This window comes from Stylophora pistillata, chromosome 12, assembly GCF_964205215.1.
Source record: "Stylophora pistillata chromosome 12, jaStyPist1.2, whole genome shotgun sequence".
Taxonomy (NCBI): domain Eukaryota; kingdom Metazoa; phylum Cnidaria; class Anthozoa; order Scleractinia; family Pocilloporidae; genus Stylophora; species Stylophora pistillata.
This window is the reverse complement of record NC_142530.1, coordinates 14,366,067-14,375,384: the sequence shown is the minus strand read 5'-3', so window position 1 is coordinate 14,375,384 and position 9,318 is coordinate 14,366,067. Positions and strand designations below refer to the sequence as shown.

Below are 9,318 nucleotides of genomic sequence, written 5' to 3'. Positions count from 1 at the left end.
AATACTGGCCATAAACGCAAAACATCTATCATTTGAATTCAGAAAAATCCGATGATCGTGATAAGAAACCAATTATTATTAAATAAAATTCCCCCAAAATTTAATCATAATTTTCATTAGTCTGAATCAAGCAATTCAAGCAAACAAATGATTGTTCTCCAATTTCTACGAAAACCTTTACACATGCGTATGGCGGCGATAGCTTTATATCATAAGGGAGAAACCAGTTGAAATAAAAAATTAGTTCTAAATATTTTGGGAAAACGCTTTCAAGGTGTTTCAACTTGAACGTAAATGTTAACACTAAGACTTGTTTAGAGATCACAACCTCATTCATAAAAAGATAAAAAAAATGTCAACTTTTTACATTCTATACAAGGCTAAAAGATTAGGGAAAAATCAAAATGTTTGAACCAAGCGTTTTTGGCTGTTTGCCATCATCAGGGTTGATGTTGGCAAACAGCCGAAAACGTTTGGTTCAAACATTTTAATTTTTTCCTAATCTTTTAGCCTTGTATAGAAGATACTTTCCTAAGCGAACATTGTGAACTTTTTATATAGCCAGTCATGATAATTTCAAGAATCACTTTTAAAAAGGCACTTTTGAATTTGTTCCAACGGAATAATGAAGATCAACACAATGGAAACTTTTTTTTTTCTTTTACGTGTCCGAACTCCTTACAGTTTCATAAGAGCATTTAAGATAAGTGAAAATTCAACTTTTGAAGCAGTAGAGATCCGTATGGGCTCTTAAAGGGTTTTTCGGTTCTCCCAGCTAGGTAGCCCAGTGGTTTCTGCTTCGATTATCAACGTTTGTAGGCAACGGTTCACCCCCTTGAGTTTCGTCTTTTCTGATACAGCTAGTCCAATGCTCACTGCCTGAAAAATAATGCAACAATAATTTAATAAGGAGAATCGTAGAGTTTACACAAAATTGGTTTCCTGATAAAAAAAAAGACTTAGATTTAATGATGCAACTATGGTTTTCAAGTCCATTAGTAATCTCGCCCCATATTACCTTGCAAATAAGTTTAGGCTATGTTCTTGTGCTCATAACAGGAAAACTCGATCAGCTAGTACCCTGGATATACCTTTTTACCGCCTTTCAAATGGTCAGAGGTCTTTTGCTTATAGAATAGCGAAGCTGTGGACCTCATTAAGCTGCAACCTTAAGTGTTTAAAATGTCCCAAGAAATTTAAGAGTGAATTTACTAAGCTGCTATTAGGTTAACTTCATTATTCAATATTTCTAGTTGCAGCTATAAATTTACATTCTTTAATTTTAGTTTTATTTCATTTAACCATTTGTATTAATGCTGAAAACCCCATTCAGGGAGCTTCAATAAAAACTGTATCTGTATCTGTATTTCTCTATGTATAGATTATGTTACGGTATTTTCCAAACCGCCAGAAAGATACAACTCGTACAACCCCACTACTTTATTAACTGACGTAATAACTACGGAGCGATACCAATAACCAGTACAACAACTATCCTCTTCACTTAGCCACGGAGCGATATTAATACCAACCTGATAACTATCCTCGTAACTTAGAGCCCTCTATAAATATTATAACTTCAATCTCAGTGCACTTCCGCACAACTCACAGTTCTCTTGAAAAACTCTTAAAACTTGTCGACGTCCACAATACTTTCTCCAACTTAACCTTCCACACGGCTTACAATTCCAGTAAATAATTCCAACAACTCTATCCGACTTTCGCTCCTCTGGGCTCTTCGCAACAGCAGTTCTAACTCACTAAAAGGCCTAACTTTTAACTGATCGGTACTCTTGATATACCTTATACAAAAGTTCCAGAATGTTCTAGAGATCTGTAATACTGCTATTTTTAGTAACATTACACTACTATTACGTCATAACGAAAATATGCTTAGTCACGCTTCTATAAAGTTCCCCTAAAAGTTCTCGCTTAGTCAGCGTGACTAAATGTTCAAGAAACTTCTTCATACTATTTTTAGTAACTACGTAACGCCATGCTCTCTAGAAAAATGTGGGCGCTCTCAATAGTGTAAAATAGGGCTAGGTGAAGCATTCTTCTGAGTTTTTGTAAAAGTGTACCCGTGAAGCATTCTTCTGAGTTTTTGTAAAAGTGTACCCGTACACTCTCTACGGGGCGGTTTCTATTTTTCACAACGGCAAATTAAAAACGAACCTCAGAGAGAAAATGTTGCATATTTTCGGCGATGTGTACATTTCATGTTTTCTGTCTTCAGCAACAGAGGCCGCGAAGCGTTGAGTAGTATTTGGAAAATTGGAAATATTACGAGCCGTTATTATTGCAAAAGACTACGTACAGGTCATGGTATTATTAATTTATAATAGAAGCTGAGAAATTTTCGATAACGCATAAGAGACCTTTATTGCGTTACGGTTGAAAAAACAAAACAAAACAATCATAGGCGTTTTCATTCTTAACTATCTTTTTGTGATTGGCAATACCAGCACCAACTACAAACACGGTTATCTTAAGTGCCATGCTCTCTTTGCTTAATTATTCCTCTTCCTCTTAGGGCTTTATCTTCCTTTGATGTAGACGCAACGAAAACGATGGATGAAAGCCTAAGGAAAGCCCAAGGAAGTTCAACTCATTGTCAGAGACCGACCCGATTTGATCGAGCACTGTCATACTGGGGTACTTCCACTTGACTTTTTTCTGGAGAATGTAACAATTGCATAATGGATGAAGTTACTGAGAATCACGAAATATCAATTTGAGTATATTAGAAGAAAGACAAAGTTATTCTCGAGATAGGAACCAACGATCTTGTGAATAAGAGTCCCGAGGTTGTTGGCCCTGAGATTGAGAGTCTGGTTCGTCTTTTATTCGGGGTATACAAAGTTCGTGTCGTTTTTGTTTGCCACGTAATTCCACGTGGCCATTCAAACCACGGAGCGGCCTCTTTCTTCGAACGTGTCGCGATTCTACAACAGTATCTCGAGGTTGTGCTTTCTCCCATCCCCAAGGTTTTTTGTTGGTTCCATAGCGCCTTTTTCTCACCCCGGGAAACACTTGTATTTACCCGATGGCGTTCACGTTAATCCAGCGGGTCAGTACCATTTATATCGTTGTTATAGGGGCGCCATTTTGCGGGCATTGCACTTGCTTTAACATTTTCCTTCCACATTTTTTGCATTTTTTTAATTTTCCCACCTTCCACATCTCACAATAATAGTACAGATACAATGAATATATGAAGTTCATATATTTTGAACCGCGGTATTAAATACGTATGATGCACGATCCTTCGCAGTAGATAGCGCTATTTATGCAATAGCGAAAATCAGACCTGAAAAAAATCGGGCCTGTACGGGATTCGAACCACTGACCCGTGCGATACTAGTGCAGCGCTCTACCAATTGAGCATCATACGTATTTAATACCGCAGTTCAAAATATATGAACTTCATATATTCATTGTATCTGATTCATCGTCACGGGTTTATTACGAATCAACTTAACAACCTGCTCCCAGTTGGCTTGTTAGCTCAATTGGTAGAGCGCTGCACTAGTATCGCAGAGGTCAGTGGTTCGAATCCCGTACAGGCCTGATTTTTTTCGGGTCTGATTTTGGTTATTGCATAAATAGCGCTATCTACTGCGAAGGGTCGTGCATCATACGTAATAATAGTACAGTCATGGCTTTTTATACATGAATATGGTCTTCTTTTATTGCTTCGGGGATTCTTCCTCTGTAATTTTAATTTATATTCATTTATTTTATTGTAAGAGGATTTTTCCTCCACAATTTTTATTAGAGAATTCGTCCTCTGTATGGATTCGTCCATTGTTTTTGCTGTGTGAGGATTTTTCCTCCGCATTTTTCATTAGGGGATTCGTCCTCTGTATGGATTCGTCCATTGTTTTTGCTGTGTGAAGATTCTTCCTCCACATTTTTAATAGGGGATTCGTCCTCATCCGTATGGATTCGTTTATTGTCTTTGATATGAGGATTCTTCCTCCACAGTTTTGTTAGAGGATTCGTCCTCATCTGTATGGATTCATCCAATGTTTCCATTCTCTTCCCTGTTAAGTTTTATTTTGGCATAAGAAGAATGCGTCGACATTTTGTCTGACAGGCTTTCCTTGCCGCGTAACTTAGTTTTTCTCGTTACTGCTATTTCCATTTTATTGTTATCTTCTAGTTTTGAGTATTGTGTGGTGGTTTTTTTCCCTCTTTCTTTTTTTTTTTTCAGACTTAGTATGCCTCCAAAGCGCCCCAAACGTTTACGGAAGCCTTCAGCAGAGGCGGTTGCAATTGCAGCCGGGAGCGAACATCCCCGAAGAAAGACTAGGCGTGCTGGCTCACAGCCCACCCTTGAGAACCAAATCTCATCCCCTGGCACCGACACTGACCAGTCCCCCAAAGTTCAAGTGCAGTTTCCGTTGAGCCACAAACCCTCTCTCTTCCTCTAGATTTATTGAAACAACTGGTAACTCGGGTAGTGGACGAAGTAACTCGACGCCTTTCTCCCCCAGACGATCCCAGATCCATTTCCATCAGCCACACCCCTATGCCCAGTGCATTGTCCGAATTGCCGCTCGATTCCACCACACCAGGAACAGTCAGCGCTGCCCCTGTGCCCAGCGCTTCTATTACAACTACGGGAATGGTGGGAGGTATAATACAGGGGTCCTTACACACTACGCAAACAGCTCTGTCATGTGAGACGCAATTACCCACTCAGCTTTTCTCTTCACCAAGCCTTCCAATAGATGCAAGGGTTTCAGAAAAGCTCCGTGCCAAAATCTGGAATAATGGGTACTTCGAATTTAATACTTTACTTTCTAATCCAGTTATGGAGAATAGATACCAGGTTACCATTTCAACTTCTGACAAGGACTATTTTTCCTTAACTCTTCAATTCCCAGGCACCTGAGGAGGAGCTTACCTCTTTAAATACATCCATCCATCCATCCAAGGGAATGATATGGCAAAATGAATACAAGATTTTACTCTTTTGTGAGTGTCCATAGCTTCTCGATATTCTCAGAAATATGCTCTTAATACTAAGCCACTAGTTTTATTGTGAAAACAAAGAAATCCCCATTATCGAAGATCTTGAAATGCTTGGAGTAGTGATAGACGACAAACTAAAAGGCATGTATCAAAAGTATGCAGAAAAGTCGCTCGGCAATTTTCCGTGCTCAAGCGTATGAAATAGATGCTCCCAAGAACAACTAAAAAATCTATTTTACATTAATATTCATCCTTCCTATTTTAATTATTGTTCTTAGATCTGGCCTACCACATTCTAAAACTGCCTGAGGTCAATACCATAACCAACAGACTGATATCGTGGCGTTCGTTAACTAGCGACAAAGCTGTAGAATCCAATACTATATCAAACAGACTTTTTAGAAATTTTTACGGCCTTCAAAATACAGTATGAAGCAAATTGATCTTTTCGGCGTCTTAACTTAACTTTTTACTTGTGGCTATATCATTTTTTGTACAGGTTGATTATCGTTTTTACTTCCTGGTATAACAAGATAACGTGTAATTATTTTTAGAGTGTATTTTATGATCCTGACTTAAAATTTTTATTTGCATGTTATTTTTTTTACTTTTAAGTTTAATTTTAATCTGTGTGAAATACCTGTAAATTACCTGGTGTGTCGTTCCATTATGTAATATCACACCTGAATAGCTAGACATGTTACTCAATAAAGGTGTTTTGTATTCTAGTGTTGTATAGTATAATTTGAATACGCCGCCATAAATTAAAGTTTTTTTACAGAATATCTGAAACCAACCATTCAGTCTCCAATAATAAAGTCAAGCCATTAACCATCAGCTATTGTTTTGGTGGATACGAGTTATTGAATTACATTGAACAACTTGGCATGTGAAAACTAATTAAAAAAAGTTACAACTGAATTAAGTCTTCCTAAAGATTCACGAAATGAGTTTCAGTTGCCAATCCTTTATATTTTCGCTCTTTCCACAGCCTCTTCGTTTAATTTTCCTATTTATTATCCTCTAACCTAAAAAAAACTCGTCTTTTGGGATTCAGAACCAAATTAATAAGAAATTCTTAAATCAGGCAACCGACTAGTCAAGGTAGATGTCACAGGCGGTGTGAAGGCTTCTTCTCAATGCAATTGATGACTCCGCGAGAAAAAGTCAAGTGGAAGCACATGAACATGAAAGCGGTGCTCGATCAAATCGCACGAGTATGCAGAATAAAACTGAACACGTCAATACACGAGATTTATGAACTCACCACGGCAAACACAATTGAAGTTGAAACACATGCACTCTGGAGTGGTCAAGAGGTTGGTCTGATCTCGATTTGATATATAACCCAACCTACATGTATCAGAAATCTCTGGGCTTTATTTTTGAACCCTTCAAAGATGACTAGTACTGTAAAGGCCGCACTGGAGGCTTCTTACATCACCACTGTAATCATCAACAGCATCGCTTGTCCCTTTGTAATTCTGCTCAACGTGCTGGTGATAGTGGCCGTGAAAACAAGACCACGACTCCGAACCAACAGCAACATCTTGTTGGCCTACTTAGCGGTGACTGACGCATTGACAGGTCTCCTTGGACAACCTTCCTATATCCTTTGGAGAATATTCCTTTTACTCGGCCTCAGTAAAAGTGAAACAGCTCGAGATTTTCATATCAGCACTATGGCTTTATTAGTGGTTGCTTCATGCCTTCATCTGATATTGGTAACTTTCGAGAGGCTCATGGCGATCAAATGTACGATGCAATACTCAAAAATTGTAACTCATAATACCATGAGTAAAGCTCTGGTATTGGTTTGGATCATTGCTTTAATAACTTTAATTTTAAAATTTATGAAAATGTTTGTAGCAGCACGATCCATGGCTGTCTCTCTGATTATTTCGTGTATTATTTTGGTTTCCTTTACATATGTGAATTTATTTCAGGAAACCCGTCGCCACCAAAGGAAGATAAAAGCACAACAACTGCCCCGAGAAGAAGTAAAAAGATTTTCCAAAGAGACCAAAGCACTTAAGACAACTCTGTTTATATTTGGTGCTCTCGTTTTGTGCCTTCTTCCTCTTGCTCTTGGTCTTATTTTTTTAGTTGCAGGCTTTAATGATATTTCTACTATCATCGAACCATGGTGGCAAACCTGTGCCATGTTAAACTCGCTTATCGATCCACTGATTTACTGCTGGAGAAAAAAAGAAATGAGAAAGTTTGTATTTAGAATAAGAAACCAGGTCGGGCATTCAACAATCGAATAATGAGAAATGTGGCAGAGGAAAGAAATTTAAAACAATCCCGAGCAATGTAAAATATGTTACGACAATAAAAGACATGCAAACATCTTCTTACTTCTATTGTCAATGTTAACTCGCATGAGTTTTAGTTGTAGCTACAAGGTTGTTGCCCGTATTACAGGGTTATGTTACCCGTATTTTCCTTCCACTCACTACAATAAATTTCCCAGCGACTTTGTTTGGAGGAAAGCAGCATCTTTTGAGTAGGGAAAGTGAAATTTGCTACTTATCAAACCTGATTCTCAGAATACTCAGTTCAAAAGAAGCAAATATCCTTGCCAACAGTACTATTTACCCAGGTTACAAGTATTTTTTGCGCTTCTGAGTAAGTAATGTCAATGTAGCACATCAGTTTTTGTCTAAGGATACTGTGGACCTTCCGTGTGTCCTTCGCAAAAAAAAAAATTGAACGCACTATTTGAAACATATTCACCATAACTATCTACAAATGGAAAAGTTATGATATGCACTATTTAACGAAAATTATTTCGTTTAAGCTTCATCGAATTGTAGACCGAATTGGGCACCCAATCCGAAATGGACGAATTCATTGCATATCAAATCTGACCGCAGAACTAAAAACTACTGCAAAATTTCAATTCTGAGGGACTGGGCTTCAATACCGTGTGGAGATTTTTCGATAATCATATTTGGTTGCTTTGCAATTTATCTGTCAAGTTTGTTGACCAAAATTCTTTTGATACGCATGAAGTCGTATGTCATTGTGGGAGAACCATTTGAAAAAGGAATTCCCCTACAAGGGTTTTTTAGATTAGTATCTTGGGAGTCTTCGGACCATAATTCAAGGAAATTCATAAAGTTTACGTTTTACACACCTCATTAATTCTTTCAAAGAAGGCATATTTGCGTAAAAACAAAGTAAGTTTTAGGGTTTTCAAAGGTTCCTCAACAATTCAAGCCTTTGGGTGACCAGATGTCAAGTTATGCCAACGCTTTGAAAAAGTTAGAAGTACCGACCGCCAAGAAAAAAAAAAAAGCTTCCTACAGTGTCTCAAGCTCAGGAGCCTCTCAGCAACAATATATTTTGCGGATAACTGTGACAGACCTTTAGTTCAATTCTTCCGAACGGCGATTTGTTTTCAACTTAAAAGAGGCCAAGCACGCACGCCGCGGCAAAACTATATGGTCGCTGATCGAATGCAAGCAGTTAGGATTGCCTAGACTACTAGCCTTTATTCGTTTAGGTGAGATTCTTTCGCTATACCGCATCGAGTTTCTTTGCCTCTTTATAAATTTTCAACCCAAAAGTTGAATTAGGTCATATTTACATAGTAAAAAAATATATGTATATATAAATCCCTACATAATTTAAGAGATTAAGACTAGATCTACAAGCGCAAACTATTCAAACATGGAATCAGAAATCTTATGCCTTAAGTGCATTGAAACAATGAAACTTTTACGAAATCTCTCACTCTTGAAAACCGGGTTGAACATGTGTGACTTCCTGAGGTTATCTCACTTGGTATTTTTGTGGGGGTAGTAATTTCTTAAGCTTACTGTCTTTGTTTTCCAAAATTTTCTTAAAAAGTTTGTCCATCAGGGCTTGTCTTCTGCCTGACAAAGTTGCAAGTCCTCTGCCTTAACTAGTGCTTCGTTTAATGAAAGTGTTCACGAGAAAACCAGGCTGAACCAGGAGTGATTTTACTTAATTCAGCATTACTTTACACTTTACACCTGTGTCAAACAGGAAAGCTATCTGGAAATCTAACCTACTTTGGCTGTGTTTTCACTAGGCCGATTAACTAGCAGGACATTCTTCCTAGGTGTTTGTTTACAGACCGACATTAGCTAGTTAAACATGACATCTGTTTTACTGTTTAACTCGGAAGATTCAAATTACAAATCCGCGCAACTTTCTAAAATGGCGGAAGTGGAAGCGCTTTTAAGGTGGCTCGTACCAGTTTCCTCGCGCGGGGAACAGGTCACTCTTGCGTGACGCGCGCGAGAGAAACGTGCGAAAGAAGCGCGAGATCAAAATATGAAAATTCAAAACAAAGATGGCGGCGCG

General features: G+C 38.1%; 1 long non-coding RNA gene across 1 annotated transcript; it reads right to left on the bottom strand.

The window, feature by feature from the left end:
• Nucleotides 1-134: 134 nt before the first annotated feature.
• Nucleotides 135-1,936, bottom strand: LOC148718912 (uncharacterized). Its single transcript, XR_015994042.1, has 2 exons — nucleotides 1,533-1,936; nucleotides 135-879 (listed from the first exon to the last, which is right to left on the bottom strand). It is a non-coding gene; the product is annotated as an uncharacterized LOC148718912 (long non-coding RNA).
• Between the last annotated feature and the right edge of the window lie 7,382 nt (nucleotides 1,937-9,318).